Source organism: Sceloporus undulatus, chromosome 1 (assembly GCF_019175285.1).
Source record: "Sceloporus undulatus isolate JIND9_A2432 ecotype Alabama chromosome 1, SceUnd_v1.1, whole genome shotgun sequence".
Classification (NCBI taxonomy): domain Eukaryota; kingdom Metazoa; phylum Chordata; class Lepidosauria; order Squamata; family Phrynosomatidae; genus Sceloporus; species Sceloporus undulatus.
The window spans coordinates 367,988,436-368,004,527 of NC_056522.1; the positions used below are offsets into that span (position 1 = coordinate 367,988,436).

General features: G+C 40.5%; 1 long non-coding RNA gene across 2 annotated transcripts in view; it reads right to left on the reverse strand.

Annotated features, from left to right (window-relative positions):
- Positions 1–1,010: 1,010 nt before the first annotated feature.
- Positions 1,011–16,092, reverse strand: part of LOC121919161 — a 19,720-nt gene continuing 4,638 nt past the window's right edge. Inside the window, exons 1-3 of one of the 2 annotated variants that reach the window (XR_006101408.1) lie at positions 13,849–14,656; positions 11,822–11,946; positions 1,011–1,810 (exon numbers count right to left, since the gene is read on the reverse strand). This is a non-coding gene — a long non-coding RNA (uncharacterized LOC121919161). Of the gene's footprint in view, positions 1,811–11,821; positions 11,947–13,848; positions 14,657–16,092 lie in introns of those variants that run through there. The other variant, XR_006101409.1, reaches the window with a different exon arrangement.

The window sequence follows — 16,092 nt, forward strand, 5'->3', positions numbered from 1 at the left end:
AGATCAGGGATTGCCTAGACACATTTACGCCTTCTTGGTATTGTGGGCTAGAAATTTGAAAGGTGAGGATGTTGTGATGCTGAATTCTCCAATTAGTACTAATGGGGTGCTTTTCCTGAAAAATGCACTCTAGCTAGAATGGACTATTATACCCATTCAGTTAATTTGAAAGAAGCAGATTTTTCTTCCTACCCAAAACAACACAACCTATTATTTAAATAGCATTATTGCATTAACTCTGCTTCGTAAACGAATGATGCTCCAAGGCCTTATGAGACTTATTTTGGTTTGGAGCAAACAATCAATCAGTTCCTTTAATAATGAAAAGGCATTTGACTTGAAAGCCTCAAGAAAAGAGATAAGCAGCTTTCTTAGTACCAGAAAATTCAGACTAGTTTAATAAGGTGCCTTTGTATTTAATAATGCACAGTGTTTGCGATGCTTTGGTGGCAGAATGAATGCTCAGAGCAGAGTATCACTGACAGAATAACATTTTCACTACAGCAGCCTGTTGTATAAAGAGGAACTTTCAAGCTCTTTCAGTGAATCAAGATCATATTCGGTGGAAAAAAATAAGCAAAAATTAAAATAAATTGTTACTGCGGCTAGATAAAAACCACAAGCATTTTAGCAGTTAATCCTGCTAATGAGGAAATAATAATAATGATGATGATGATGATAATTACTGTATTAAACACTTCTCTTTGTAAACTGTTTCTTTCAATGAGTGTTTTTGTTTCTTTTAATGAGTGGTGTGTCTTAATATTGTACTAATTTTATTTTATTTTAATGTATCACTTTTGTATTTTTTAATTGTACTCTTCTCTTAAATAGTAAGCTGCTCTGAGTCCCAGTTTTTTGGGGGAAAGCAAGATATAAATAAATATATTAATCTTCGTCATTGTCATAATAATCAGTAATGTTTTAAACACTTTTACCTTTTTAAACTGTATTTCATTCTTTCAATGAGTGATCAATTTTAATATTGTAATTATTTTATTTTATGCATCACGTTTGTATGTTTTGTACGTTCTGTTCTTTTAAATTGTAAGCGGCTCTGGGTCCCAGTTTTGGGGGGAAAGTGGGATACAAATAAATAGAATCATCGTCGTTATCGTCATCGTCATCGTCATCGTCATCGCTTATAAGTAGCAGTAGCAGTAGTAGCAGTTGTTATTATTATTTCCTCCTGGCCAGGAGTGAAATGCAAAATCATTCTTTTAATGAACCCAATTTCTGATGTTAATAAGAAGGGATGCTCCTGTTTCCCCCTGCAAGTACATTCAACCATTTTAAAATTACAGGATATTTGCCATGGCTAATCTGATCGGAGGCCTTGTTAATCTGCATACAGATGGCCAACGGATGTGCTAAGGACTATATCGTTCGATGCTACCGTACAGGGCTTGATGAGATACAGCTTCTGCAGGTGCAATGATTCAGGGTACCCCCATTTTGCTTAGGAGGGGCTGTCACACTTTTGTGAACCAGAATAATAGAGCTGGCTCAAAATGAGGCAGCCTTCACCTGCCCAGGTGACATCCAATCCTTCTAATTCCTCCCAACATAGTTTCGTTACACTGAAAATAAATCCATTACATACATACATGCATACATACATATATACTGCTGTTGCCACTTTTGTTTTGCAGAACTCTGTGTCTGCGGAAAGCCTGGGGATGTTACTTTTTGGACCATTTAGCTCATAAGGATGGCACCTCTTCCTGGGAGCGTTGCATGTAGCTTTTCCAAATTCTGTTTTTTACCCAGAGATGTATCCACTGTTCAACATATGTGCTCCATTGTCTGGCTGTTAAGAAAAAAAACAGGTTGCCTCAGCCATTTTTCTCTGTGGCCATTGTCCAAAACATTGACAGCAGAAGAAAATATATATAATGATGACAGTTAAGCCAATTATAAGTGACACATCAGATTATTGTATTTAAACCTTGAAGCAGATGAATGCCAGGGTTGTTTAGGAACAAAATCTCCCCCATCACTTCTACTTTTCAAACTTGGACATGAAAATAAATGGAATAGAAGGGCATCGCCTGGCGGTGACCAAGGACAGATGGTACATTTGGGGAAGACCTCCCTCCCTCCCTCCCTCCCTCCCTCCCTCCCTCCCTCCCTTCCTTCCTTCCTTCTCTGTCCTTCTGTCCTTCCTTCTTTCTTAACTAACTATCCCCTATGTTTTTAGTATAGTAGTATATTATTTTAGCATTTTATACTGTTGTGTTTTATGATCTGCTTTTGATTATATCTATATCTATAGATATATAGATATATATCTGATCTTCTATCATTAGACCTCTGTAGCACCAGATATAGCAATGGCTGCCACCATGGATGGCTTTAAAAGTGGAATTGATTAAATTCATGTCATTAATGGTAATTAATTAATGGTAACCGGTGAGGATGGCTACCCATCACCTTGAGTAGCAGAGGCAGAAGGCTTTCACATATAAGTTGGTTCGAAATGTGTAGTTTCTCTGAAAAGTCTATGTTTGGCTTCCCATAGACAGCCTGGCTAAGGCTGCTGCCACACTGCAGAATTAATGCAGTTTGATGCCACTTTAACTGTTATGGATGTATCCTATGGAATCCTGGGATTTGCAGTTTGTTGTGGCCTCTGGCTGAGAAGGCTAAATATCTCACAAAATGGCAAATCCCAGAATTCCACTGCATTGATCCATGGTAGTTAAAGCAGTGTCAAACTGCATTAATTCTGCAGTGTAGACACAGTCCCCGATAGACCTCTGGATACAGCAAGGTTCTTCTTAATACATAAGAATACATAAGTCCTGGTAGAAATATCACTTCTGTACACAGATTGAAAGATCATACTCTTGCATGTTTCTCCACATGTGCCAACAGGGTGTAGTGGTTTAGGATTTTGGGGATTCCAGGGTTTGAATCCCCACTCAGCCATGGAAACCCATTGGGTGACCTTGGGCAACTCACATTCTCACAGCCTAAGAGGAGAATGGCAAACCTCCTTTGTATATACATTCCCAAGAAAACCTTGGGATAGGGTCACCTTGAGTTGGAGTCACCTTGAAGGCAGATTACAACAAATATTTCTCCTGACTCCTTGTATGTAGAGTTTCCCCCAACTCCCTGCATGTAGAAAGCTAGCATGTCAAGGGAAAGATTAGGGTTACTGTACATTTTGCCCTAGAGATGTCCGATTCAAGGAGGACAATGAAGAAGGTTGAAGGAGGCTGCGTAGTGTCTCAGTTTCTTTATCTCTCCTAAGACGCTTGGGCCTTTCGCATGATATCTCACTGCACAGCAGACTGTTGCTGCAGAAGCCACAGGCTAGCTAAGTAAAACACTGATCATCCTGCTTACAGACTTGAATTAAAAAGCTTTTCCGATCCATCTTGGGGTCGGACAAAGGTCCAGGCCTGAGGATAAGCCACGAATCGCCACCTGGCAGCAGGACAGTTTAAATCTCTTCTTTTCCCCTCGCCCGTGGTTATCCCCCCACTTATTAAATAAATGTTGCTACGAATCAAGGCTGACAGCCACGCAAGCAAGATGGAGTTTAAAAACAACAGCAGCCCTGTCAGGCAGAGCCAGGAAGAGTGAGCCAAAATGCTGGGTTCCCTAAAATAAATTGAAATTAAAGTTATTAAGAATAAGGATAAATTGAGAAAGAAAGAACAATTGTACATTTTTCTCCAACTGGTGCCTCCTATGGCAGTAGGGTCCAGGAATCTGGTCTGGCTTTTAGTCCAAACTATAAATGAGTTGTCCAAGGTGCTGAATTTAATTTTGCGGAAGAGTGCTCAGCACTTTGGATATCTTTAAAGGAATGACTGAAACCTGGGACAGATTCACCACCATGGAAGCCACCAGCCATTGCTACATGTTTCTCTGCACAGGTATGGTACAAGACTTAAAGGAACTGGAATTCAAAGGCTGAAATCCATCATCCTTAGCAGGGAATAATGTGTGACAAATGGGAGGTTTTTTTGGTTGCTAGCCCAAGTTCTTTCACTGTGTATATACTCAAGATTATGGCGGACGACATACAGAAACCAGAGATCTTGCAGCTTTGATGGAGTACTGGGGAGAGTTCCCCAGCAAAATACTTGCTTAGTCCAAGGGAGCCAGTGTACTGGTTTGAGCACTGGACTATGACTCTGAAGAGCAGGGTTCAAATCCCACTGGCCAATCTTGGGAGAATTATACCATTCCCACTTATATCTAAATCAGTTTGTGATTCACCTTTGCTCCATGTCGGTGAATCAGTTCTGCAAGGTCCATCTTTCCCACTATGAAAGCGGATCTTTTCATTATCCCCTTGTAATCACTTCTTTTGTGGCACAATTGTTATCCCCGCTAGTATGTGCCACAATAATCTGCGCATCATCGGTGACATAAGTGGTAGCCTGGCTTGGGAACTATATTTTTTAAAAATTGATAGAAGATTTGATTAATTGGTTTTGCAACTACTTGCCTCACTGAGCTGCCGATCGTCCGGCTTGCTGCCTAATTGCAAATAGTTGCAAAATCAATAAATCGAATCTTCTATCAATTTTTTTAAAACCATGTGCCCATAGGTCACACCACAAGCACAAAGTCTACTCTGGGGGGGGGGGATGGTGGATCTACTAACAACTGATGGTAAACACCCTTCTGCCATTAGTCCCTTCCCTCCAGAATGATGCGATTCAGATCCATCATTCCCTCTTGTTGAATACACTTCTGAATCAATTAAAAGAACTGCCAAAGAACTATTGTCAGGAAAGAGCAGTTTTTGTGTGTGTTTGCCTTGCTTCATCACAAGTGAAACTGATTACATCAGGATCGGAACTGATTTCAAATGGGAATGACGGTTATATAACCCGATCAGCAATTCACTTTAAATCATAGTGGGAACGCAGCCATAGTCTTTCAGCCTCAGTGGATGGCAATGGCAAACTCCCCCTGAAAGAAATGTGATGTGTCCTCCTTAGGGTCACCATAAATTGGAAACAACTTGAAGGCACATGACAACAACGACAACAGCCCAAGGGATGTTCACAGTTGTGCAGGTTTTTCAGTGCTTTTATTATAGGGATCATATAACTCCCTTGCTGAAACAGCTTCAATGGCTACTGGTCCAGTTCTAGTCAGAATTCATTATGTGCTAGTTATGACATACAAAGCCCTATAAAGATCAGCCTCTTCCAGAAGATCTATCCATATGATTTTTTAATTGTGAATTTTAAATGATTTTTTTAAAAAAGTGGTTTGTTTTAATATGTGTCTGTCTTATTTGTTCTTTTAAACCGATGTGTGTGTTTTAACCAGAGGTGTGTTTTTAACTGATGTTGTATATTTGTTAATCTGTTGTTGTTCTCCACCTTGATCCATGGGGAGAGCTGAGTAAGAAGTAAATTTATTATTATTATTATTATTATTATTATTATTATTATTAGAGTCAGTGTGGTGTAGTGGTTTGACTATGACTCTGGAAATCAGGTTTCGAATCCCAGCTCGGCCATGAGTCGGAAACAAATTGAAGTCACACAAAAACAACAAATTGTTGTTGTTATTATTATGCTGAGGTCCAAGTTATCTGAAATACTTTATCTCTCTATATGAACCTGCCAAGGTCTTAAGATACAAGGAGGAGGGCTTTCTCTTGGTCCCAGACACAGGTATGTCAGCTGAGGACTTATGAGATTTTATATTGTGTGTAGATTTTTGAATTGTTTGAATTTTACTGAGATCTTAAATGTTTTGTCTCTGTCCAGGGAGAAAGGCGGCATACAAATGAAATAATAAACAAACAAACAGACCTTTAGCTTTTAACTGATTGGGGTAGTGCAATGGGTATGCCGTTTCTTAATTTGTAATATGTTTTAACATGCCTTTAACTGTTCTGAACGAAGCTTCTCAAGTGGATTTATTGTTTACTGCTTTTAAAATTTTTGCATTTTGTTTTAGCAATATTATTTTGAAGTATGGTGTAAGTCACTTTGGGTCCCATATGGAAGAAAATGAGGATATTAAATAAATAAATACTCAAGCAAGCAAGCACTGTCTTGGATCTCCAGCATCATCCAACTTCCCAGGCCTAGACTATAACAGTCTGTCAAATTTCTGACTAGAGTGACTTGTGTTTATATTCTTTGACTGGTAGCCAAGATAGTGCAGGAAGGTAGCACCCGTCTGGTAAGGCTTCTGGTTTGGTCTCCATGGTCCCTATCATGCTAATGCTAGATACAACTTTTCCCAACAAGCACAGTACAGGAAGAACTGGGTGCGAAACAAGAGGGATGTAAATATTCAGTTATTCTATCCTCATCAGCAAGGGTAAATAATAGCAATAGCAGCTTCATTTATATACCGCTTCATATCACCTAAGCAGTCTCTAAATAATTATGAAAGCTTTCTTCCTATTGCCGGGGGGGGGGATCAATATTCCTCTGCAGTATTCTTCTCATGTTCAAATATCCCAAAGGGTTGTGGAGGAATTATTCTGCATAGAAAAATATGTTCTTTTTGTGCAAAATTTCCATTTTCTGCACAGTAAAATGTTTTCTGTGCAGGTAACAGCATTTGCTGTGTAGAAAACAGGGCTAGAATTCACGAAGGCGGCTACGAAAGCCTAACCTATGTGTACACATTTGGGGCTGGTTCATATTCACAATGCCTATGTATTATCTAGTTTATAGAAGATAGTCCAAACCACACTGCAGAAATAATCCAGTTTGAGACCACTTAAACTGCCCTGGCTGAATGCTAGGGAATTCTGGGAACTGCAGTTTTGTGAAGCATTCAAATGCTGGAAGAAAGTTGTGCAAGATTCTCTCCTTTCTGTTATTCTTCCCAACAGGGTTTGCCAACTGCCAGGAAATCTGTTTTTCGTCCTGCGAACAAATACTAATGAATATCCTTTCCATTCCTCCCTGAGGGTACACAGGAAAAGGTATTGTGGAGCAATGAAAGGCAAGAAGATACATATTTCACCTTTGCTCATTCCCTAGCTTTCTCCTTCCTAGAGTTCCCATCTTCTGATTTCAAAAATACTGCTCCCTGCTCTGATTGCGGAAGAATATCTTGGGCTGCTTCTGCACTGCACAAATAATGCAGTTTGACACCACTTTCATTGCTGTGGCTCAATGCTACTGAATTCTTGGATTTGCAGTTTTGTAAAACATTTGGCCTTCTCTGTCAGAAAGTTTTGGTGCCACAACAAACTACAGTTCCTAGAATTCCACAGCACTGAGCCATGGCAGTTAAAGTGGTTTATTATTATTATTATTATTATTATTATTATTATTATTATTATTATTATTAACCTTTACTTATAAATTTACACAGCGCTGTACATGCAATCTTTTTAGTTAGACGGTTCCCTGCCCTCGGGCTTACAGTCTAAAAAGACATGACACAGAAGGAGAAGGGAATGGTGGCGGGAAAGGGTAAGAGGTCCAGCAGTTCCTCTCTACCTCCGAGGCCTGGACCAAGGCAGATGGACTGGAGGGAGGGCTTGGCTTCATAATGGATGGTTAATCTTCTTCCAGGGAAAATACATACTCTCAAGTAGGATAATACATATACAGTACATAGCAATACAGGAAATGGTTTGATAAACAGGCACCAAAAGAACATCAAATAGTAAGCGACAATTATGCAATGCCTGGGAAGGCTTCTCTGAACAGGATGGTTTTCAACTCCGTTTTGAAGCTGGTTAAGTTAAGTTGCATTTTTTCCGCAGTGCAAATGAAGCCTGTGTTGAAAGCATGGGCTGGAATTCAGTGTGGGACATGTGTCTACATAACTGGACTTAAATCTGTGGGAGACAGATGTGAGCAGTTTTGCAATGTCTGTATTCAGCATGGGGCTGCTATGATGTTACTCTGTAGGCAAGCCAGCAAAGTGACCATTGCACACTAGGATCGGTATCTGTAAGCACTTAGAAAGGGATGCTGTGATCATTCAAAATCAACAAAATCAAGACATTTTTATTCAGACAGGCTTTTAAAATAGAAAGTCTTTTAAAAAAACAGGCTGGGAATATTGTAGTGTATGATATTTTATCGATTTTTCATTGTGTGTGTAAATCTACAGTGTGATATAAAGTTTAATAATAATAATAATAATAGTGTTTTAATTGTTCTGTTTTTAAGCACTTTTATCTTTTTAAACTTCATTTTTTAATTGAGTAATGCATTTTAATATTGTAACAGTTTAATTCTATTTTAATGTTCATTTTTTATGTTTTTAATTGTAATCTTTTAAATTACAAGCTGCTTTGAGTTCCAACTTTGGAAAAAAGGTGGGATGATGATGATGATGATGATGATGATGATGATGATGATGCCAGACTAATCTTTACTCTCGTTTTTGATAGAGTCATAAAGAGAAGTATACTCACCAGTCACCTAACAAGGCCAGAGCTCAGCATCTCCATCCCACTCACCTTCTTTCCCTCTTTTTGGGCTCTGGGCTCATCTCACATGCCTGCTCAGTACCTCCATTGTAGGATGATACACCTGCCAGTATTATTATTATTATTATTATTATTATTATTATTATTATTATTATTATTATAGCATTGTAAATTTATACAGCACTGTACAAACAATCAATTAAACTGCTTCTTGCTGTTTCATACTGCTGCCATCATCACTGCCGCCCTTTAATCCAGGAGCACCCCGATCCTGGTTTTCCAGAACAAATGGCAACCCTATGAAGAGCAGCTTAGGGAGCTCGGTATGTTTAGCCTGGAAAAGAGAAGGGTAAGAGGTGACATGATAGTCATGTTTAAATCTTTGAAGAGATGCCATATGGAAGATGGAGCAAGCTTGCTTTCTGCTGCCCCAGAGACTACGACATGACGCAGTGGATTCAAACTACAGGAAAAGAGATTCCACTTAAATACTGTATTCAGGAGAACTTCCTGATGGTATGATCTGTTTGACAGTGGAAGACACTGCCTCCAAATGTGATGGAGTCTCCTTCGTTGGAAGCTTTTAAACAGAGGAAGAATGGCCATCTGTCAGGAGTGCTTTGATTGCATCTTTCAGCATGGCAGAATGAGGTTGGACTGGATGGCCCTTGGGGTCTCTTCTGGTTCTGTGTTTCTATGAGTCTGTCTATGAACTCAGAGCTGTAGCATTTTCCTTGCTTCTGCAGACCATTCAGAACATTCTACAACTGAGACAGGCTTCACCCTCTCCCCCATTGTTCATGGCAGTAACTTTTCCCTTCCACTCCTCCTCAATTACTTTGAATCCATTATTTCTCCAGAAAGTTCTTCAGTGGGACAGCCATGAGGAAAAGCAGGAGAGTGGTGTGAATTTGTGCAAGGAACAACTACCACCACTAGTACTACAAATACAACAACAACTATTGGCAAGGTTTCAAGAAAGCTCTGTTCCGATTTACAGGCCTTTCCTCTAGTGAATAGGGAAAGTGGAATGTCTGAGTGTGCTTCAGGGCTGGGAACCAGAATAGGTCAGCCTAGATAAGCCGTCTTTGGCCCCCTTCCTCCATTTTATGAGCTGGTGAATTGTGCCTCCAGCTTGGAGCATGTGCCACCTGCCTATTTGGAGGCTGTGTCCTTCTGCCAAGTTCCCTCTGCAGTTCTATGGGCAGCTCTGGAGCTCCACACTTTTCTTCTGCCTCTCTCTTCCTCCCAGGCGTAGTTGGAGCAGCTGCAGCTTTACAAGGAGACGTCCAGTTGGAACTCTTCCTTTCCCATGGAGAATTGGCACGGCAGCCGCTCTCCGTTCAAAGCAACTGGAGGAGGTCAAAAAAGAACACCCCTCCCAAAACAGCTGGCTTGGGCTTGAGTACCAAAAGTGGTAGCAATAGTGGCGGCGCACCTGCTACAGAGTCAAGACGAAAGGGTTTTGAAGGTGGCAGATGGCTTCTTGCACCTGCAAGCCCTTCCCTGTAACATGGCAATGTGTGTGTGTGTGTGTGTGTGTGTGTGTGTGTAGGGAGTGTTGGCTGCAAGTTGGATCCAGTTGGCCTTTCATGGGAAAAGACAGACAGCCTCTGAATGTGCCCCAACGGGTGGTTTGAGAGAAAGCTTTCAAGGAAAACTTTCAGAAAAATTGCATGAGAGCATGATGGAAGAGGAATAGGCACATCTATAAAGCCTACATCAGAGCTTGGAAATGTTGGTTGATGATGATGATGATGATGATGATGATGATGATGATGATGATGATGATTGGACTAAAGGAGATTATCGCATGAAGCTTCCCTCCTGATGCTGTTGTGGCTTTTTAAACACTAGAAACAGCAACGTTTATTTTCACATTACCATGCAATTGCAAACTGATAACAGGTTGCTGATGCATCTTATCACACTACTCTTCCATTTATTCATCAGTTATCCAAGATTAAGTAAATAAGTAGTCTAGCCTTCATTGAGAGTGGGGTGCGTGCAGTCAAACCAGTTTAATTCCCCTTTCTGCTGCCAAGACGGAATGATTGCCTCCTCAAGAGTAAGTCTTGAATCAGGGACATAGCTAGGATTTTAGGAAGGGGGGGTTCCAGACTAAGTGTCACCATTATAATGGGGCTTGAGTGCGGTGGCGCAGCAGCACACACCATTCATTTTTCTAATGGAAGGGGGGGTTCGGACCCCCAGAACCACCACCCCCCGGCTACGTCCCTGCTTGAATTAATTGGGAATGGTGTGTGTGTGTGTGTGTGTGTGTATGTGCAGTGAATTACCCCTGAATGAACTATGGCACATACTTCAATAAGGGGTTAACTGTGTGACTGACAGCTATTCACAGGATTTTCCCGTTCATTAAAAGCAATGGCAGAAGCACAGACTGAGTACCAGATACCTACTGCCTAGCCACAAGACTGTGTGGTAGGATCTCACAATTACAGTTACAATCCTGCTTCTCTCCTGCTATTTAAGAACAGTGCTATGATCTCCTAATTCTCTTAGAATCCTCCAGTGGTATTCCCACTGACTATTCTGACCAGGAGGTTTTGGGAGCTGTAGTGCAGAGCCAGAGTAGCATAGTGGTTTGACACGATGGAGATTATTGCACGAGGTTCAAAAAGTGGACATTTTAAAAAACAGATGGAAAAATGGAATGACAGAGGATTCATCAGGAGTGTCCCTGCCAGATCAGGGTAGTTGGAGGGTACTGAACTGTTTTCAAAGTGGTGAGATCTAAGGACAACCCCTGATGAAGGAAATATGCCTCAATTAATAAATAAGAAATGTCAAGTGTACATCAGAAGTGTCCAATGTGAAACACAAGTGCTGAATGTGCATCCCAAATGAGCAAGAGAAGTGTCTGATTTGCATCAAAGTGTTCAACACAAATAAAAAATGATGCCCAATGTGCATCAGAAGTATCCAGCATGTATCACGAGTCAATGTTCATCACAAATGAGCCTGAGAAGTGTCCAATGTGCACCAAACATGTCCAAGGCACATCATAAGTGCCCATTGTACATGAGAAGTAGGTAATGCACCTAATTAGTAATGCCTAGTGCTCATCAGGTGTACCCAAGGTGCATGAGAACACTGTTGTGGGCAACCAAATACACATCCTTACAATTTACTAACAGGGTTTTATTGCATTTCTAATTATGGCAGATCTCTTCACCCACCAGTTGTTGTTGTTAATGGCTGGAGTCATGTATGGTCTTTGTTGTTGTTGTGTGCCTTCAAATCATTTCTGACTTATGGCAACCCTATCACAACCCTATTATGAGTTTTCTTGACAAGATTGGTTCAGAGGAGGTTTGCCATTGCCTTCCCCTGAGGTTGAGAGCATGTTACTTGCCCAAGGTCAGCCAATGCATTTATATATCTCCCTCAGTTTCCACTTACCAGGCAGCAGCTGATGCAATTGCTGTTCAAGAGAAAGATGGCTACCATTTCCAGCCCTCTCATGAGTGATCTTCATTGTGACAAACAGGAACAGGGTCCCCATCATAATTCCAGAGGTTGCTTGCCTGAGGGTGGGTAGACGGGTGGGAGGGAGGGAATATTATTATTATTATTATTATTATTATTATTATTATTATTAATTTTATTTACTATTTTATTTATTTATATCCCACCTTCCTCCCAGTATAGAGACTCAAGCCAGCTACTTCCCAAAGGACAAGGGAACAGACCTCTGTCCATTGCAGTGGCTGCTTCCTAGTAAGTGGAGATTGAGGGACTGTCATGGTCCCTACGTAGCTCCTAAATTAGGCACTACATAGGACTCATTAATATGTAACTGTAATGAGTGCAGGTTACACATTATTAATGGCCTTACAGGATCCCAGCAAAATAATCGTTGTTGTTGTTATTGGTTGCGTCTCCCTTATCCAACATTCTTGAGACCTGAAGCATTTTGAATTTCATCTTTTTTTGCAGATTTTGGAATATTTTCATGCACATAATGATAAGTTATACAAATGTGACTCGAGTCTTACTAGGAAATTCATTTATGTTTCGCATCCGGCTTATACACATAGTCTGAAGATAATTTTATAAACAATATTCTTTAATAATTCTGTGCATGAAACAAAGTTTATATACAATGAGCCATCTTAAAGCAAAGGTGTCACTATCTCAGCCACCCATGAGAAAAGTTTTGGATTTTGGATCATTTGGGGTTTTAGAGTTCCAGATAAGGGAGACCCAACTTGTGTTGTTGCGGTTGTTATATATCTTTTACTCTATGAATTGTATCCAGGGCTTCTAACAATGATGAACTTCATAAAACAAATAAAATTAACACATTGAACTAATGAAAAGCAAAATTAAAGCATACCAGTAAAAGAAAATACCAACAACAACCAGGTTAAAAGCCCCTTCTACAGCAAATTGTTGGGCTTTCCCAAAGACTGCCCCAACAGAAAGCCACCGGCTATTCTGGCTGCAGAATTCTGGAAACTGTCATCCAAAAATAATTGTTTCCCCCAAGGGCTGGCTGAATCTTTGCTACCACCACATGCGGAAATGCCATATAAATAAATAAATTGGTTTTAACAGAAAAGAAACAAGAGAGAGAGAGAAAACACATAAACAGGATCATCCAATTGTGCTAGTGATAATCTTTTCCAGTTGCTTGGTTTTCATTTTGTTGATTAGTTGTGCTTTTTAAAACTGAAGTGTATCAGCCACATTAGTGTTTTTTAAAAAGGCAGGGAAGAAAATATTCAAACAGAGGAAGAAATAACAACCGACGCTCACTCGACTTCCCGCTACAACCTCTAAGCATTATCCATATCCTACAGATTAGCTCTCCTTCAAAGGAAAACAAGAACAAACCAACGATCATAGGGCTACATGGTATTTCTTAGCAAGGCCCATGTATTTAACCATCACTAGGAGGAAGGGAACACCAACCCATTCAAGGCTGGGCAACAAGAGTGTGATGTTTACGGCCACAATGGCTGACTCACACCTGCCAACTGTTCTGGAGATAGTCACAGACAGCACCAGGTGTGCTGCTGAAGACAGATTTTTCTGCTGGGTGTGTCACAGCCTGGATGTATTTTTAGAGGCATGGCAGCCCACGATACTGAATCTATTTTCTAAACCTTGCCCTAAAGAAGCCCAACTCATCAATCATGTGCTGTATTCCTCAATGGGCTGGGCTTGGGATTACTGGACCTTTCTGTGCTTAGCTCTACAGGTCAACTGTAGAACCATAGAGTCGGAAGAGACCATAAAGGTCATCCAGTCCAACCCCCTGCCTTGCAGGAATATACAATCAAAGCACCCCTGACAGATGGTTGCTGTTTAAAACCCTCCATCACACTCTGAGGGAGTCTGTTCCACTGTTGAACAGCTCAGTTGGATTTGGGATTTTGCTGTACTATAATGGTTAACAACCAAATGTGAACCAAAAAGCTTACCATTTCAGCCTGGCACACTTCATCTGAAGGCAATGCAGATCAGGATACTGGGAAATGATGTCTGCAAGTGCTCTCCTAGTCATGGGAAATATTGAGACAAGCAGTTGCAGCATTTACAGTTTTGTGAGGCACCAGCATTATTTGGCAGAGAAGGCTAAAGACCTTGTAATGCTACAAATCCCAGGATTCCATAGGATGGAGCTACACCACTTAAAATGGCATCAAACTGTATTATTTCTACTGTGCAGGTGCAGCCAATGTTAAACCCAGTCATTCAAAATGGTAGCCATGATGGCATCCTGTGACTGTCTAGAGGTCTGGAGGGGGAAATGGTGTGATACTCAAGCAAAGCTTGCATCATATATTTTGTGCATTTTCCTGACTGAATAATGATCTCACTGTTTTGTGGATTTTGGATGTTGTCTTTTTCTATATGGCCAGCAAAGCTACCCCTGAATATGTTTCTTGGGATACAGTATAATTATAAAAGACACATTAATAAACTGTGATGTGAAAGGACTCTGATGGATCACACCCTCATTCACGATTATATAACCCAGCAAATTCTGTTTATTTTCAAGGACAAGGTCATAAATATTAAACACACTTCAAGATAAGCCCAATTAGGATGCTAATTAGACTGGGAACAAAATTTAGCTTTATGAAGAGAGTGACGGCTGGCGGGAGTGCGATCAGCAGATGAGATTAGTTATGCAAAATAAGGTGCAATATGGAGATTTTGAAGAATTAATTAAAAACTAATGAAGGCAGCTGATGGGCACCACCCCACCCGCCTCTCTCCTTCCCAATTGTGAAGCTCTCGTTCTTTTCCGTGGGGCTGGGGATTCCCCCAACGTTTTCTCCTAACAGGTTGATCGCATGAAATATTTCCTTCTCCTGAGCTTTAACCTGCATGTGTGGCAGCTGTACAGAAAGCCTAACATTTATTTCCTGATGTGACTTGGAGGACTGCATTAATGGTGCCCTGGACGCTTGGTCCTGTGCCCATGTTCAGCAGATGCAAATCTAATTAGACCTAATTACGCTCTCCTAAAAGAATGCTAATTTGAAGTGCAGCGTGCAAGGATTTTAAAAATGTATTTTTACACAACATGATTCATCTTCATTAAACAATGAAGCCCTTGGCTGTGTGTTTCCAAACCACCCCTTTTATTTAATAAAAACAAATTTAAGAACAACCCAAAGCTGGCGGTTGGGGAGGAGGACCATAGCTGCCTCAGAGATATAGCCATCTTGGTCTGTAGAATCTGTATGTAGAGAGATCTTGTAGCACTTTTGAAACTAATGGAAAGAAAAAAGTCGGTAGCATGAGCTTTTGTAGACTTCAGTCCGTTTCCTCAGATGCATTTATCTGAGAAAGTTGACTGAAGTCTGTGAAAGCCCATGCTGCCAACTTCTTTCTTTCAGTTAAGTCCAAAACACACCGCAGAAATAATCCAGGTTGAGACCGCTTTAACTGCCTTGGCTCAGTGCTAGGGAATGCTGGGGATTGTGCCACCAAAGCTCTCTGACAGAGAAGGCTAAATGTCTCACAAACACTACATATCCCAACATTCCCTAGCATTGAGCTAAGGCAGTTAAAGCAGTCTCAAACTGGATTATTTCCACAGTGTGTTTTGGACTTTAGTCTCAAAGGTGTACAAGATCTCTCTGCATACAGTAGCTATCTCTGTTACTACAGCTAATCCTGATTTCTTGCTACCTCTCAAAGACTGGCTCAAGATGGTCCAAAGAATGTAAGACATTGCCTGATATTCTACATAGTGATTAAACTTTGTGACTTTCGTGTTGCATCGCACCATTGCACAACCAAATGTGCATTGAAATGCACAATTAGATACTCATATAAATGCACAATGGTGCCACATATGGTACTACAAGTATCTGAAAAGATGTCATGTAGAAGGTGGAGCCACCACCACATCTCAAATGTGTTGATATTCTTTTATCTGCTTTCTTTGCTGTCCAGTTCTCACATCTGTACATGGTAATAGGGAATACAGTGGATTGGGCGATTCTAACTTTAGTGCTCAGTTGTATAGCTTTACTCTTTAGAATCTTGTTTAGTTCGTTCATATCTGCCCTTCCCATTCCTAGTCTTCTTTTTACTTCTTGACTGCATTCTCCTTTCTGATCAATGTTCCAAGGTATGGGAACTCATCAACTATTTTGATTTCCTCATTGTCTAGGCTGAATTTATATAGGTCTTCTGTGGGGATTATT